Source organism: Adiantum capillus-veneris, chromosome 12 (assembly GCF_014529385.1).
Source record: "Adiantum capillus-veneris isolate H3 chromosome 12, ASM1452938v2, whole genome shotgun sequence".
Lineage (NCBI taxonomy): Eukaryota > Viridiplantae > Streptophyta > Polypodiopsida > Polypodiales > Pteridaceae > Adiantum > Adiantum capillus-veneris.
The window spans coordinates 101,950,669-101,964,259 of NC_140942.1; positions in this window are offsets into that span (position 1 = coordinate 101,950,669).

Genomic DNA, 13,591 nt, shown 5'->3' on the forward strand with positions numbered 1-13,591 from the left:
CGAGCTAAATTTTCCCTAGCAGACAATCTTTCCTATTGCAAACAGCATTCCCATCAATCATTTCCTTCCTACTTTAGAACTTAATGTACAATGCTTTCAATGCCGAGGTTTCCGTCGGATTTCTCCAACATGTTTGGGGATATGAGCATTCCTAACTAGCGTATGCAATGTTAGTTTAAACAACTTGAATAAAAATATGATCTACCTCTTCCCCTTCTTCATCGATGGCCCGTGAGATGGCCGGTATTTGTTCCTCCATGGGAGCCTTCCCCTTCCCGTTGACATTGCTCGTTCCTGCCTCGTGATCGTGGGCACCACCGAAGCGAGTCCTCTTAACCGGGGCCATTTCTCACTACTTTAAATGATTAGCTTGGAGAAAGAACTAAGGTTCGCAAGCATCATAACAGTCCAATGGGTAGATTAGTGACATTAATTAATCCCTCTTATATGATAGATCTAGATTTTTCATAAGCAATCATTAAGGATGGCACATAATCCTATGGGAACCGGCTCTAAAGATAATTACTCCGCTTACATGATTAAGAATAATAGGATTTCAGTAATGGAATTATCAGAGAGATGAATTAAGCACGATTAATCTCTTTCCTAGCAATTAGAGGGTGCAGAATCACCGCATGCATAGGTGTGAGAAAAACCACCTCTTAGAGACTTAATGACAGATTAATCTTTTCTTAATTATATCTTAATGCATAACAAAGATGGATCTAAATCAGCTACAATATCAATGCGTGATAGAAAGAGTGATTCTCATCAATCTACACAATTACCAGCTTATCGATTAATTTCTATGCTACCTAGAGAGAGAAAATTCTAATAATCATGCACTAATCATTAATTAAGAGTGATGAATGGCTGATAATTCAGCTATGGAATGATGATTACATAATAGAATATGGTTAAGGAGAATTTAGAGAGTGATTATAGAGAATTGCGACTAGGAATAAGCATAATAGACGAGAAATTTAGATGGTAATGAAAAGGATTTGCAGAAAGCATTAATTAAACCGTGGTTGCCATGATTAAGGGCTGATAATCCACTCAATTCTCTGATCTAATCGAGCTTCTTGGGGCGAGAATTCGACAGCACCTCCCTCCTTGCTTCTCCTTCAAAAGGTGTGTGTTCCGGCAGCACCTTCCCAGAGTGTGTGTAGGTGTGTGTGTGTGTGTATGCAATGTGTGTGTGTGCATATATGTGTGTGTGTGCAGGTCTTTAAATAGGCCTCCTCAAGCTGAAAATCGATCTGGGTTGTTAAATGCATCTGTGAGCTTCTCCAGTTAAGCATGGCAAGTCCAGTTCCCTGCCCACCAAGTGTCCAGTTGGCTCAGTAAACTGACTCTCACACTGAGTTGCAGGCTTGGCAGCTTCCCCAAGACTCCCACAAAGCAAGAGGGCGCCCCCTAGCTGCTAAAGCAGGTCTGGAGTGGGTTGGGACCTGTTCCCACACAGCATCGGGCCCCCGGTGCTTCCCGGACAATTTTGTGAAAAATTGGTTTTAGGCTAAAACGGGCCATACGAGTCAGATTTTGATGTCGTAAATTGCTATACTACGCTCTAACTAAGACGTACGGGTCTGAGTACCTGCCATATTTAGCAGCCCTCGGGGTCCGAAAATGCATTTTTTTCAAATTCGGGGTACAGGTGCAGATTTTCGAGACGGTCAAAACTAGACGGGTCGAGTGACCAAAAACTTACTATATTTGGAAAATTTTCACAAAAATTATTTTAATTCACATTTCGAAGCTTAATGACATTTTAAACATCATGGCACTGACAGAATTAGGAAAACTGCTAAAAATAGTAACTTTTTTCCATTATGATCATTTCATGGTACAAGGGTGCTCTTTTTGGTTGGGGTCAGAGACCTTACATAAAACAACCTCCAATATCTCACATAGCACCCCAACACTCTATGCGTGAGGAGAGACTTAGGTGAAGCAACCACTTGTGAGCTTCACTCTTGGTGTGAGAGAAGCCTTCAAGCTACACATTGCAAGTGAGAGAGCGTGAGTTCCACAAATCTCAAAACCACTATTGTATATGCTCCTTCATCATCAATAAATTGAGGTTTGGTGCATCAAAGGCGTGATTCGACGTTCAAATCTACGTCCTTCCATTTGTGCATACGGTTTGGTGAATTCAAGGTGACTTGTGTATTTTGAGTTTTTATCGGTTGATCTTGATTTTAGAAAGTGTTTTAGTGTGTTTTTCATTGCCAGTTTTTTGTCCATTGTAAGAGGGTATTGTGGGAGAGATCTCCCACACCCTAAGACAGTGTGTGTGTGTTTTGGCAATCTTTAGCAATCACTAAGCATTGAGTGAGTTTTGTACAAGTTCTACGATAGCATCATAACGAACCATCTCCATTTGCAAGTCACAAATAAGGTATTACGCAAGATCCTTTCCTCTCTCTCTTCCCTTTGCTCTAGCTCTCTCTGGTCCATTTCATGTGTGTCTTGGTGTGAGGTTGCTTGTGTGTGTTGTGTGGTGCATCTTCTTGGTTGTGCCAAAATCTCTCTTGCGTCCTAGTTCGCATCTACAACTAGGTGGTGCCCCTTTTCTTGTTTGGTTTCTGACTGTGGGTTGTTGTTGTCTCTGATTGTGCTTGCCCCAGCCCCAATTGAGCAGCACGGGAGCCTCGAAGGGTGTTTAGAGGCCGCTCTTCTTGTTGCCCGCTCCGGACCGCCTCAAATTGGTGCCCTCACGGAGGACGGATTGTGTATGTTTTGTGAAGGCTCAACCTTTAGCATAATCAAGTAGCTTGCATGAATCACGAGAATTTGTATGATCCTTTCATTCCGATTGCAAGGCAAAAGGTACACATAATTGTTAGTACTAAGTTGCAATTTCAACGAGTAATTCGTAGAATTTTAGGTTCTCTTAGGTTAGCCGAAATAAACGCTTCGGTAAATCCTTTTATTTTGCCTCTCATTAGGTACGACCTTAGTTTGGACGTCTATATTTTTGTTTTGTTTTAAGAATTAGGTCATGCATAGACCATGGATAATGGCCCAAGAATAGAGGTTTTCCCCTTTCATTTCACTCCACACATTAGAATAAACATTGCAATTAGTAGAAAAATCCATTTTCAACAACGTATGGTGTTCATGTTTGGTGCCCAAAGAGTAGGAGAAATTCTCGCATCACCAAACCCTGTCATCTTACCTCTTATTGATTATCATAGGTCATTTGATGTGAATATTTTTATTTTGTTGTAGAATAGATTGCAATTTAGAAAACATTATTGTGTAAATTTTTTAAGAAAGAAAAACAAAAACGTGTTGTCACTTTGAAACCGATTCAATGGAGGCCCAACGCCAAATGTCCGGATATCCTCTTTTCTTTGGAGAGCCTGGAGAGGATGCATAATTATTTTTAGCAAATTTCAAAATGTCTTGTCATATCAAGAGGATAGTAACTGATCAAGAACGTGTAGAGATGTTTGAGGTGGTCCTTAGGAAAGATGCTAGCACTTGGTTTGACTCTTTGCCTGAGGAAGTTAAAGGGAATTACACGGAAGTTGTGAATCATTTCAAGAGATACTTCTTTGATCCCCAAAACACTCAAAAGCTATGGCAAGACATTGTTTCTCATAAGCAAAAAGACTTAGATTACTACTACTTGTACAAGCAAGAGTTTCTACGTCTTTAGGCTGTATGGGTGAGAAATGTTGCTAACCCTGGTGATGGTGCAGAGTTCCTAAAGAAGGAGAGGTTTATAGCCGGACTCTTTCCTGACCTTAAGATAAAAGTTGAGGCCGGTGCACCTGCTACCTTTGAAGCAGCTGAAACTAGGGCTGCTGAGAAATATAGGAAACTCAAGTGCTTAAGGGGGGAGGTTCCAATAGAAGGTCTTAGACCCAAAGGTAAGTCACAAGCATCAACATCTAGGGAGCTTCCTGAGGTAACGGTGGAAGTGATTTAGAAGTTAAATGAATCTTTAAGCAGCTTGTCAATTCACCTTGCACAAGCTGTAGGTCCAAAGGGACAAGCAAAGAAGTCTGAAGAGCGAGATTCACGACCTAGGAGAGTCTTGCAATGTTGGAATTGCGGTGAGTCTGGACATGGAATGTATAATTGTCCTTGGCCCCGTGGGGAGCCAGGGAGACCTAACTTGAATTACCAAGTGATGAATGCAGGAGAAGGAACTAGTCAGCAACCATGGCTTCTACAAAGGCCAAATGGAGCAAGACCACCTCCACAAGGAGTGGAAGGAGTTCCACCTTTGCCAGACCCAAATGTGCATGTAGTAGAGGTGACAAACTCAAATTAGGTTGACATGGAAGCAAATGGCATTAAGCGTGGCTGAGGAAAAGGTAAAGAGAAAGAAGGAGTCACATCACAAAGTGATCATGGACGAGAAAAGAAGTCAAAGGAGACCAAGGAAGCTAAGAGGACTCGACGTCGTATCAATCTCCAAGACTGCCCTCTTGGACATGGTATGGCTCCATACAACCTATTGGAAGACATGAGAGGTAAGGGTCCTGGTATCTCATGGCCTCAGTTTCTTGCATTATGCCCACAAGTTAGGAGGGATTTAACGAAGGCAGTTAGCACTAGGAGAAAGGTAAAAGAGAGTGTGCCTGTTGTAAAAATTGCACATGCTGAAATGAATGAGGATATTACGCCAGTGCTAGATTGTTACATCAAAGGAAGATTGGTTAGGAAAGGTCTAGTGGATGGGGGTGCACAAATTTGCATCATGACAGAGGGACTCATGCAAAAACTAGGCATGCACATCCATGAGACACCTGAAATTAAAGTCAAGATAGCAAACAATAGCAAAGATAGGTGTGTAGGCATTTGTAAAAATGTCTCTGTGGAGGCCTTTGGCATTAAGAAGGCAGTGGATTTCTATGTCATGTCTACCAAAGGAAATGGTTACCCATTTATCCTAGGGAGACCATGGCTAATGAAAATGCGAGCTTTGCAGGATTGGGAGAGTGAAAAGCTAATTTGCAAGAATGACAATCAAAAGAAGGTTGTCTTTGACATGAAGGAGCAACGCCAAGAGGAGCTCCATGAAGAATCATCTCAAAGTGAGACGGAGGAAGGCTGGACCGATAGCACTTCAGAAGGAGAAAGTAGCGGCAGCATTACTGAAGAGGAGTCTTCCATCGATGTCATGGGGGTAAGGTTTATGCCAAACAACCAAGAGACCTCTTGCCCAGGTTTGGAAGAGGTAGGTTTCCAAGAAAACCAAAAAGTGGAAGATGAAAGAATGCTAGAAGGTATGTTATCTACAACACATACAAAGGATGAAAGAGAGGATCTCAAAGGTGTGTTAAGGAAATTTCCTAGGCTTTTTGCTAAAGACTACACCGATGTGCGTGGAGTAGATGCTGTTCAACACAAAATTGAGTTGAAGCCAGAGGCCACACCTAAGGCTCAGAAGCTACGAAGGCTAGGAGTCATCAAGGAGCAGGCTTTACTCAAAGAGGTAAGAAAGCTTCTAGCAGCAAGTTTCATTTATCCAGTGGAGAATTCGGAGTGGGTCTCTCCCGTTTTTGTCACTCCTAAGAAAAATGGCAAGTTGAGGGTGTGTGTGGATTACCGTCAAGTCAATGAGGCAACAAAAAGAGATTACTTTCCCCTCCCATTTCAAGATGAGATACTAAATGAGGTAGCTGGTCATGAGAAGTACATTGTGTGTGATGGCTACTCGGGTTACTTTCAAATAGGTATCGCATTGGAAGATCAGTTGAAAACAACCTTCATCACTACTTGGGGTTGTTATGCTTTTAGAGTCATGCCATTTGGACTGACAAATGCTCCTGCAACTTTCCAACGCTTCATGATTATGGTGTTTCAAGCATTCTTTGGAAAGTCCATTAGGGTTTTTATTGATGATTTTTGCATTTATAGCTCAAAATCATTGCATCTACAAAGGGTAGAACAAGGTTTAAAGAATCTCTACGACATGGGAGGTCAACTCAACCCTGACAAGTGTCACATAGGTGAGGATGAAGTGATCTTGCTTGGTCACAAGGTTTCCTATAAAGGCATTGAGGTGGATCCTTCAAAGGCAAAGGCTCTTATTGAGCTCCCATCACCCAAGAACCTCAAAGAGGTCATCTCATTCATTCAAAAGGTGAAGTATATGTCACGCTTTATTCACTTAGCTTCGGAGTTGCTTCATCCTTTGCAAAAGTTGACACAACAAGTAGAATTTGCATGGTCTGATGAGCTTGAAGAGTACTTTTGTAACATTAAAGTCATTTTGTCAGAGCTACCAACACTCATGCCTCCTTGTTGGGAGTACACATTCTTTGTTAGCTCTACTGTTGGGAAAGAAACAATTGGTGCGGTTTTGCTACAACAAGATCCCCACAGTACAAGAATGCGACCCATCTACTTTGCTAGTAGGGTCATGAATGCTTTGGAGAGAGGCTACATGGAGGCAGAACTCATGATGCTTTCTCTCATGTTTGCGGTGAGAAAGTTTAGATCCTACTTGCTACCAAAACCTTTTGTAATTCTCACTGCAGAAAATTTGTTTCCTTGGGTGTCATGTCAAATGAATCTTAGTACTAGGATCTCAAAGTGGATTATGGAGTTGCAAGAGTTTCAATACTCTTTCAAAGTAGAAGATAGTGTGCGTGCACAATTGGCAGGGATCCTTACTTATAGGGTACATGAGAAGGAGATTAAGGTGCCTGAAGTAAAGACCCTACCATTGCCACCACCTAAAAGTATTCCTAATGCTTTTACCTTGTTCTTTGATGGAGCTTTTCGACGAGCCACAGGAAAAGCAGGGGGAGGGCTAGTATTGCTCAACCCAAGTGGAGAAGTGGTCATGAAAGAGAAGGTCAATCTACCAGGTTCAACTAGCAACAATGAAGCAGAATATGACACACTACTTCATGGTTTAAAGATATGCATTGGCCAAGGTATACAACATCTCATGGTAAAAGGGGATGCACTTCTCATCGTGAAGCAAATTTCAAGCATTTGGGCATGCAAGAATGAAAGCCTAAGGACAAAAGTTCATGCCATTCGTAGGATGTTTAATCAGTTTGAAGAAGTGCAACTATATCATATTCCTAGGAAACAGAATGAAGATGTTGATTTATTTGCACAACAAGCAGTTACATGTGTTGAGAAAGAAGTGCAGGTCATCATGGTGGCAACAGCTGTCAAGCAACCGAGATACCAGGGATTGGAGTCATTGACTCCCATTATTAGCTACATTTTGGAGGGTGGGTTTCCACAAGACTTCATGAAGGCTCACAAGAGGAGTCTCATGAAAAAGGCAAGCGTATATCTCTTTCTAGAAGGATCCCTCTATCAAAGAGGGAAGGATCAAGTGTGCAGAAGAGTACCAACTATTGAGGAAATCCCAGCCATTCTAAAAGGTTTGCATGAGGAAGCGTGTGGTGGTCATTTTGCAAAGGAACTCACTGCAAAAAATATTTTGCTTGCCGGATATGTTTGGCCAAGCTTGCACATTGATGTTCAACATTGGTGTAAAAGCTGCCACAATTGTCAGATTAATGGAAACATGAGTCTGTTACATGGTCCACGTCAGCTAGTCTTTGCAAATGGTCCGTTTGAAAAATGGGGCATTGATGCTATGGGTCCATTCCCAGGACTAAAAATGGAAAATTGTATATCTTGGTGGCCATAGACTACATGACTAGGTGGGTAGAAGCTCAAAGTGTGGCAAGAGTGAATGAGAAGACAGTTAGCAAGTTTGTGTACACTCACATTTGTTGCAGATTTGGCACACATTTGGAGATTGTTTCTGATAATGGTCCAGGGTTTAGAAAGGGCTTGCTCACAGAAGTCTGTGAAGAACTTCACATTCTACATCGTCATAGTACACCCTACTATCCCCAATCCAATGGTCTGGTAGAAAAAGCTAATGGTGTCATTGCAGGCATCATTAGAAAGATGGTGAGAAACAAGACAAAGTTGTGGGATGACTTCTTGGATGGTGCCTTGTGGGCATATCGAACCACATATAGGGAAGCCACGGAGTTCACACCATTTCACTTGGTCTATGGTCAAGAGGCTTTACAACCAATTGAGCTCAACATTCCAACAATGCGACTTCATGGCAAAGCAGCACAAGATGATCAAGAAACATGGATGGATCGATTTCTTACCTTAGCTGAGCTTGAGTGGAAAAGAGAAGCAGCATACGAGTGCTACAAGAGGAAAGCCACGCAGGCGAAGGAGAAGCTTGACAAGAAACTAAAGGACAAAGGCATCAATGAAGGAGATCTTGTGCTAAGGTATGACAATCGACTCGACAATCGTTTTGATGCCAAATTTGAAACTAGATGGCAAGGGCCATACATAGTTAAGAAGGCTTAAAATTCAAGTTACTATCAACTTATGGACTTGAAAGGGAAAGAGCACTCTAGGAATGTAAATGGTTATCGCTTGAAGCCCTATTTGAGTCGCCTTCTCCCAAAGGATCTACAAAAGATCTGTCAAAAGGAAGCTATCTCATGTAAGTATTGCTCCATGAAGCATGAATGTGTTGGGGTATAAAGCCCAATGTGGTCGCCCAGGTAAGTGGGCGGGCCGCCAGGTATGTACACATATTCTTTTGTGAAAACCTAATAAGAACTCACTATGCTCTACACATTACAGTAGAGCGAGTTCACCATATCGTCGTGCTCTTCTTCTCGCACTCTCTCTCACGTCGCACTTCCGCTCGTACTCCTTCAACTGGTATCAGAGCCAGGTTGAGGCTCGGGGCAGCACTGCAGGAGGCTAGAATCACCAGCTCAGATTGGAGTGAAATTCGACAGGCGAAGACACGGCCCCAAATCTCGTGGGTGAGCCTTAAGGCTCGGTGTTGTCAGAATTTCATTCTTAGGTCATCTCGGCCACCGTTAAGCTTCGACAAAGTTCTACGCAGGCCATTTTCGACTATGTGGTCTCAGCGGGTGCAGATCCGACTCTGCAAATTTGGGGTTTTCGGCCTACGATTGCAAGTGCTGAGGATATCGACACTCCCAGAGTGTTGATTTGTGGCTGTCTACACATCAAAGGACGGCTCACAGTTCTTGGAGGCGTGTCACATACGACACGGGCACATCTACACATAGACTGTAGGCGACATCCACTAGTTCATCAGGTAGCTTGTGTTTGTTGCTTGATATTCCAGATTTCATCCTGACATTGCAGGTACTTCCACATGGGATGTATTGTCAGAGATGATGTATGTTTGTTGAGGGTTTGCTAGCTGTGAGTCACGCAGCAAACAACCGCCGCAGCGGTTACAACATACAGTGGGAAATTTGTGAATGTATGACTTTGTGGGAAGTCTATGTACTGTCAGATTTACTGCAGCCTCTATTGAGGGTCGAGTGAGGTTTTATTGAGTTGGGGGATTCTTGAATGTTGAGATCCTTTCGGTGATACAGGTCTTAGAGCGATCCCTTGAGCACCCTTAGATAGGCAGCTAGGATGTATTGACTGTGAGTTAGACACTTGGGATTGAATCTTTGCTTTACTGCCGTTGAGGCATTGTCATAGTCTATGCTTACAGGACAGTGACAGGACAGTGACAGACAGTACAGGTGCAGGACAGGTTTACCCGCAACTTACAGTGTCAGAGAGACAGTGTTTTTTGAGCTGTTTTTTGGTCTATTTTTAGTACACCAGAGCCATTTTACAAAGGAGACTCTGCCAAAATTTTTGCAGAATCTGAAGCTTTCTTGGTTCATTTGACAGGTTGATATTGGTTCAGAGGTCAGTTTACAGGGGAAACTCTGCCGAATCTTTCCCAGAAAAGTAAACTACTGTGAAGCGTAGCTATGGCTAGATCACAGGACACTGCTCTTTACAATATCAAGAAGCTGGATGGAACCAATTTCCCATTGTGGAAGAAGCAGATTTGGCACGTGTTGGTACAAAAGAAGCAAATAAAACCTATAAAGCTCAAGGGGATAAAACCAGAAGATATGGACGAAGATGAATGGAGCGAAATGGATGAATTGGCACTTTTTACCATTATGCTGACTTTGGCATAAAGCGTTTACTTCAATGTAGCAGACGAGATGTCGGCTTATCAAGCATGGTTAAAGCTGAGTGATCTTTATGAGAAGCAGAGTGCAGCTTCACAGGTATACTAACTTAAGAAGCTTGTTGACTTGAAGATGAAAGAAGGGACACCTATGTCCAATCATCTGAATCAATTCAACACAATCTATATTCAGTTGTCAGCTCAAGGTGTCAAGTTTGATGAACCTGTTAGAGCTATGTTCCTGTTGATCACATTGCCAGAAAGTTGGGACACTTTTCGCACAGCTTTGAGTAATTCTGCACCTCTAGATGGTTTGAACATAGCAGGTGTAGAAGGAAGTCTGCTTACTGAAGAAACCAATAGAAAGACAATGGACAAAGGCAAAGGAACAGCCTTAGTTGTCAGGGGAAGGACCAAAGAAAAGTACAAAGGTGGAAAAAGGAATCAGTCTCGTAGCAAGTCCCGCAGTGCTAAAGGCAAGAGTGACATAGAATGCTATTATTGTGGCAAGAAGGGTCACATGAAAAGAGACTGCAGAGAATGGAAAGCAGAAAAAGGCAAAGAGAAAGCTGAAGACCATGGTGAGAAGAACAAGTCCTCAGTGAAGATTCAAGAAATAAATGTGACAAACACTGTTGCAGAGGATGACAATCTAGTGTCAGGAGACATCTACTTCTTGAAGAATACAATGGACTCAGCTCTTCTTACAGCATCTGATGGAAATGCACTGAGTGACTGGATTATAGACTCAGGGGCATCACTTCATGTGTCTCCAAACAAGGAGTGGTTTCCTTCTTATGTGACCACTAAAGATCATGTTCGGCTAGGCAATGGGCAGACATGTGAGATATTAGGTGTTGGAGATGTTCAATTAAAGTTTCAGATGGCTCTTCTTTCACGCTGAAGAATGTGAGACATGTTCCCGCAATTACAAAGAGCTTGATCAGCACAGGTTTACTTGATGATGCTAGCTACGTCACCACTTTTGGACAGAACATGTGGAAGATATCCAAGGGTTCTATGACAGTAGCACATGGAGTAAAGTCTGGAGGACTTTACATGATTTATGTATCAAATGTCTCTAACAATGTAATCAATGTAACCGAGCAGCCGAACATTTCTTTGTGGCATAGCCGGTTAGGACATATGTCCAAGAAGGGAATGGAAATCTTGTCTCGTTATGGTTATTTGCCTGGCTTTTCATTTAATGATTTTGAATTCTGTGAACATTGTCTGTATGGTAAGCAAACACAGCAGCCACATAAGCATAGAAGCAGTAGAAGAGATACACAGTTGGCACTTGTTCATAGTGATTTGTGTGGACCTATGCCTAACCTATCTCTAGGGGGAGCTTCTTACTTTATGACATTTATAGATGATTACTCGAGGAAAGTATGGGTTTACTTTCTCAAGCACATGGATGAAGCGTTTAGTGTTTTCAAAACGTTTGTGACACTTGTGGAGAATCAGAGTGGCAAGAAGCTTAAATGCTTACGCACTGACAATGGTGGAGAGTATGTTTCAAAGGCCTTTCAGGACTTTTGTGAGTCAAAAGGTATAAAACGTGAACTTACTGCTCCTTACAATCCTCCTCAAAATGGTGTTGCTGAGAGGATGAATAATGTGTGTGTGCTTTCTTTGTGTATGCATGTGTGTGTGCATTTTTCGTTTATGCTTGTGCTCTCTCTCTCTCTCTCTCTCTCTCGTTCTATCTCTCTCTCTCTCTCTCTCTCAAAAACACAATGTGTGTGAGTGAAAGAGAGTGAGAGAGAAAGAGGGAAAGTGACCATGAGAGTGAGGAGAGGGAAGGAGCATACCTGGCTCTCCTTCCTCTCCTCGTGTGTGTGTGTGTGTGTGTGTGTGTGTGTGTGTGTGTGTGTGTGTGTGTGTGTGTGTGTGTGTGTGTGTGTGTGTGTGTGAGAGAGAGAGAGAGAGAGAGAGAGAGAGAGAGAGAGAGAGAGAGATAAGGAGAGAGAAATAGGGGAAGGGAACATGAGAGTGAGGAGAGGGAAGGAGCATACCTGGCTCTCCTTCCTCTCCTCGTGTGTGTGTGTGTGTGTGGAGAAGAAAGAGAGAGAGAGGGAGAGCGTAACCTTGCTTGCTTTGAGCGCGCGTCGAAAACTCAGATCTGAGATCTGAGTTTTTGGTTATTTTTTTAGCCATGTCGGCGTCACTATATGCGTCGCTATGAGGGTCTCTATGTTACTTTTAACATAGCGACGCTCATAGCGACGCCGTGCATTTTCATGTTTGAGTGTCGCAGTATGAGCGTCGCTAATGTTAAGCATGGCTTGTAGTGACTTGGGCCATAGGGTCTTCAGATGGAACGTAGGGCACCTTGTGACCCTAGGGAACATAGGGAATCCTATGGCCCTTCAGATTGTAGATTGTCACCCTATGGCCCTTGGGCCACAAGGTCTCTAGATGGGACGTAGGGCACCCTATGATCCTATGGATATAGGGCCATAGGATCTCCAAAAAAAACATATGGAACCCTATGGCCCTTGAGATTGTACAAATACACCCTATGGCCCTTGGGCCACAAGGTCTGAAGATGGAACATAGGGCACCTTTTGATCATATGGCCATAGGTTCCTTATGTTCCTTTTGGAGATTCTATGGCGCTAGGGCCATAGGATCTTCAGAAGGAACATAGGGAACCATATGGCCTTTGAGATTGTACATTGCCATCCTATGGCCCTTGGGCCACAGTGTCTCTTGATGGGACATAGGGCACCCTCTGATCCTATGTCCGTAGGGCCATATGTTCATTTTGGAGATCCTATGGCCCGAGGACCATAGGATCTCCAAAAGGAACATAGGGAACCCTGTGATCCTATGTCCGTAGGGCCATATGTTTATTTTGGAGATCCTATGGCCCGAGGACCATAGGATCTCCAAAAGGAACATAGGGAACCCTATGGTCCTTGAGATTGTACATTCCCACACTATGGCCCTTGGGCCACAAAGTCTCCAATAGGTCACCCTTTGATCCTATGGCCCTAGGTTCTTTATGTTGCTTTTGGAGATTCTATGGCCCTAGTGCCACCCTATCTCCAAAAGGAACATAGGGAACCCTATGGCCCTTGAGATTGTACATTGCCACCATAAGGCCCTTGGGCCACAAGGTCTCTAGATCGGACATAGAGCACCATGTGATCCTATGGCCATAGTGCCATATATATGTTTTGGAGATCCTATGGCCCTATGGCCATAGGATCATCAATAGGAACATAGGGAACCCTATGACCCTTGAGATTGTACATTGGTACCCTATGGCTAGATGGGACATTGGTCACCCTATAGTACGATGTGAGACCACCCTATGGCCTTATGTTCATAGGGTTCCTTAGGGCCATATGTTACTCTTTAGTATGAGGTGAAACCCTATGTAGCCACACCCTGTCTGCCCTTCTAAAGATTCGATGTCTAGTTTTATTTTAGTGACTACAAATGAATTTAAAGAAACTATATTACACCATATCTTCCAAACACATATAGTGTACACTTTCTTTCCCACCTTTTTGCCTCTTTTTTTTTCCCATCCTCCTACAACTGAACCCTAATCCATCCTCATACAACATGCGCGCT